This window comes from Bison bison, unplaced genomic scaffold, assembly GCF_000754665.1.
Source record: "Bison bison bison isolate TAMUID 2011002044 unplaced genomic scaffold, Bison_UMD1.0 scf7180017864460, whole genome shotgun sequence".
Lineage (NCBI taxonomy): Eukaryota > Metazoa > Chordata > Mammalia > Artiodactyla > Bovidae > Bison > Bison bison.
This window is the reverse complement of record NW_011495022.1, coordinates 6,059,205-6,063,410: the sequence shown is the minus strand read 5'-3', so window position 1 is coordinate 6,063,410 and position 4,206 is coordinate 6,059,205.

Here is a 4,206-nt window from a genome sequence, read left to right as displayed (position 1 = left end):
AGTAATTTCTCAGAGACTGATCTTGGTTTGTGTTTTCTAGAGAACAAATTAGGATTGTGCTTCCACATTCATTTCTATTTTGGTGATTCATTAGCACATTGGTCACGAAGGATCTTGTACATTTATTAGAATGTTCACCTTAGGGGTGTGTTCCCAGGCTCGGGCTCTGTGATAGACATCCATACCCTCCTAGCTGCACAAGCTTCGTGTATCCCTTTTTATCCTAAACCACAGTTCTCTCTCTAGTATCATAAGCATGAAGACTTCGCACGTGGAAGTTCATCCCTGAGATGGAGGCAGAGAATCAGCCTCCTCCTCAATGGCTTAGGAAGGGCAAAGGATTTAGAGGAACTGAGCTAAGAAAGTAAGATTTGGGGAATTGGGTCAGCTTAACTCTAGGGAAGAACTAGGAAGCAAGTTTAGGGAACTAGAGGGTACTGTCACAGACCCAAGGGGTACGCATCAGGGAGCTTCCTGGAGATGTGGGAAAGGGCCCTAGTATCAGGGAGGAAGACCCATGATTTCAAGGATGAGAGGCTGAAGGAAATCTTGACTGGCTGTGAGCAGAGAGAGGGTGAAGATATGGGGTATGGGAAAGGGAGCTGGACAAAAGAATTAGGGAGAAAATTCAGACTATCCCAATAGCGCTGGCCTCTGCAAATTTACTGGGTCCTAAATTTTCTCATCAACAAAGTAACCCTTCCACCGGGATTAGAATGGGATGCATATGTACCCTCTCCTCAATCCCTACCACCCTCAAGATGATGATACAAGGACACTTGTATGGGAGCAAACATTCTGATATGTTTGATCTAAAAAAAAAAAAAGTTTCATTTCCCTAAAGTTATGCTTGCTGCCTTTATGCTCTCTGAATTTGCCTTTTCAAAGCCAGGCTCTTTTCCAAAAATCCACTCTGGCAGGAGATCAAGGGAGGGCCTGATGTTCTCCAGTTAATGATAAAATTCCACAGTGAAGCTTTCCCAGCATCACCCGGAGAGCACCAGAACTAGCAGTCTGGCTGACAATCACAGCCTAAGTCCCCTCGTGGGCTGCATGCCTTGTCTGACTAGCATCGCTGTCCACGGCCAGCAGAGGGATGGCTTGGTCAGGTGAGGGCAGGTATTGCTGGAACAGCATGCCCCCAGGTTTCCAGTGTCGCTGTCAGGCTGCAGAGCACCCCCTGCCGCCCGCGCCCCAGAGCCAGGGCCTGGCCCCTTGCCCCAGTGCCAGTGCCATGGTTTGCTTATTTTGACGTACTCATCCCCGACATGTCAAGATGAAAGGCAGGAAATGGGCAGTTCCAGTTCCCACAGCAGAAGTGGTTGGACCGCATGGCATCGCGTCTCATGCCAGTCGTGGGATCCTGGAGGCAAACCTGACACAGGCCGACCTCAGGCCTGGCTGGCCCGGCACCGCGTCCCCTGCTCCGAATCCCTTCTGACCGCAGACCGCCCGCGCCTGGCTCTCTCCCACCGCGGCCAGTGACTGGAGCCACCTCCTCAGAAGGTCACCACCCCCCCACCCCCCGGGGCTCCCCGCTGTCCCCAGGGGCCTGCCCCTGAGCCAGCCCACTTCCTGCAGCCACTCCCAGCCTTCCTGGCCTGTTGCTGAGCCATCAATGTGGAGCTTTCCCTGTGAACAGAAGTGCCTCTAGGCCTTCAGGGCAGAGGCTTGGGAACCCCCAGGATTCTAAAAAAGTGGCAGACATTGACCCACCAAAAATCAAATCGAAAAAAAGAATAACAAAGCCCAGGCTTTGCTGTTTTCCCCTGAGTGGCTGCTGGCCCTTCCTACAACCACCCAAGTCAGCTAGAGGAGTTTTCGGTAAACAGGCCATCTTTTCCATAAGACATAAGTAAGCATCGCTTCCACCCACACTCAGGATGTTAGAACATTTGAAGAATGATCTGTTCTGGACCAGAAATAACCTTACAGGAAGAATCCCACTTCTCTTTCTCCAGGTATGTGCCATGTGGCTGGCTTATGGGGACAGTGGGGACTGTCAGGGTCTACTTCCTGGCTTTGGTGCAGTTACTCCAAGCCCTCCTCAACAGGCCGCTGCAAGAACATTTGTGCATTTCATTTCCTTGGGGAGGATTTTTTTTAAAAACGGCTGTAGGGCACTTTACATCACATTCAGATGTGTTCCCTGGGCAGCAGACGACTTGAACATTCAGTAGAGCCAGGCTGAGCAGTGCCCAGACAGGGCCCCTCTTCCTGTTCAACAGAAGCCACCACAGACAGGTACTCAGGGACAGTAATGTCCTTTTGTGCCTTTGTCTGGGGCAGCTTATTAAGGTAGAGACTCCTCAGTGTTGACAGGACAACCCCTTCCTGTGTGTTCCAGGAGAACATAATTGGCTACAAAACCTTTTTTCCATGTCACCACTGCCAATTAGCAGCAGTGAACCCCAGTGAATGCTGGGAACCTGGAAATCGCATGTTCTACAGCTAATCAGCCCTGTGGAACAGTGACACATCTCCCTGTTGTCAGGAAGGTGGGATCCGGGTATAACAAGGGGGCTGGGTTGTCGCAGAGCCGACATGTTCCACTGATTTCAGAGCCCACCCTTTGTGGGTGAGTTACACAGCCTTCAGGGATCAACCATCAGAGATCCGCCTCTGTCTGCTCAAGGCCTTTGGGTTTGGGAGGCCAGAGATATTCAAAAGGAGTCATCCAGGTCTTAATTCACGTAGAGACCCTCCGTCCCCTCCCCAGCTCCCTCCCCACCAATCTGGATGGATTGGATGGAGACCCTTTGTTTCTTGTGATCTGACCCTTCTCCCAAGGACTAAGGAAGCATCCATTCTGACTGCTGAGAGCTGAAGGAAACCAAACATAATTTCAAGGTATGGAAGGATGTTCTGGCCCACCTCTATTTCACTTTAAGTAACTAACATTGGCAGGCAGGTGCTCAAAGCATGTGCAAAGAGAAAAATATTAATGCAAAAGGGCGAGACCAAAGGAAATACTTACCTAGTTTTGGAATTGTTATTAGGATGGGACGATGGTGATTGTTAATCATTGCAAGGTGGATTGGAAGCTGGAAGAGGCTGCTAAGCTCCCCGCACCTCGCTCCTAGTAATGGAAGTCCTGTTTGGAAATAACCTTGTGACTAAAGTAGCTGAGCTCAAATCGACTGGTCCAGCAGCCATGCAGGAGGCTGACGTGGAGCTTCTCTGGAAGTTTACCCTGATTGGTGGTCTTGTTTCAGGCGCCCTCCACCGCCAGTGGCTTAGAGGAAGCCCAGCTGTCAGGGCAGGACGCTGGGCCGGCGCCAAATTTGGAGGCTTTCTGCTTTTAATTTGACTTGTGTTGTGCTTGGTTTGTCTCCATGGAGTGGGTCTATCCTGGCCTCGGTCAGCAGAGGGCATTTGAAAAGAAGTGGGGTGGAAGTCTCTAGAATGTCAGCCCAGAGGCCTGGAGAGTCAGCTGGGACTCTCGCCCGCTTATAAGCAACAGAAACCAATTCCGGCTGCTTTAGGCAGAACATGAATGTGTTAAAATGGCGACAGGCTGGCCTAGGATTCGGAGGGGGTTGGGGTGGGGGGCGGCTGGAGAGCGAGCTTGCGGCATCAAAAGACTGAGGGTTCAGCCGCAGCCAGGCCCACCAGCAAAATCACATCCAACCCCAGTCCTACCAGGCCTCTGCGCCCCCTGCTGGGCGTCTCCAGGCATTGCGCCCCCCAGGCCGGGGGGGCTCCTGCCCTGCTCCTGCCACCATTCTGACCTCCTCACTCAAGTCCAGAGCTGCCCCACCTGGTCAAGGCCGGCCACTCGCCTGTGCTCCACCGCAAGGCGATAAACATCCCTATGCCTGGGTTCTGATGCTGATTCGCTCACTTTTTACTGTCAAGGGGCTTTAATGAAGATGGAAGGAGACGTCTCCTGAGCTCTGGAAGTTTCCTTCCCTGGCCCTGCACCCAATCACTTTTGGTACGAGGCTAGTATTCAACTTGGTGGATATCTATGTCCTTCCTTTATCTTTCTCAGACTGCTGCCATTTTTATTTTTCTCCTTAGAAACTCCTTCGGGAGAGAGGGCAGGGTGCGAGGGGTGGGGGTGGGGGGTGCGTGGGCAGAATCAAGTGTGCCCTTGCTCTGCAGAAGGTTTAGGGGCAGGGTGGAGACCTGATTAGAAAATGAAATGCTGAGCGCCTGTGAGAACTCAGCACGTGGAACAAAGCTTCTGCCCGGGCTGCAGCT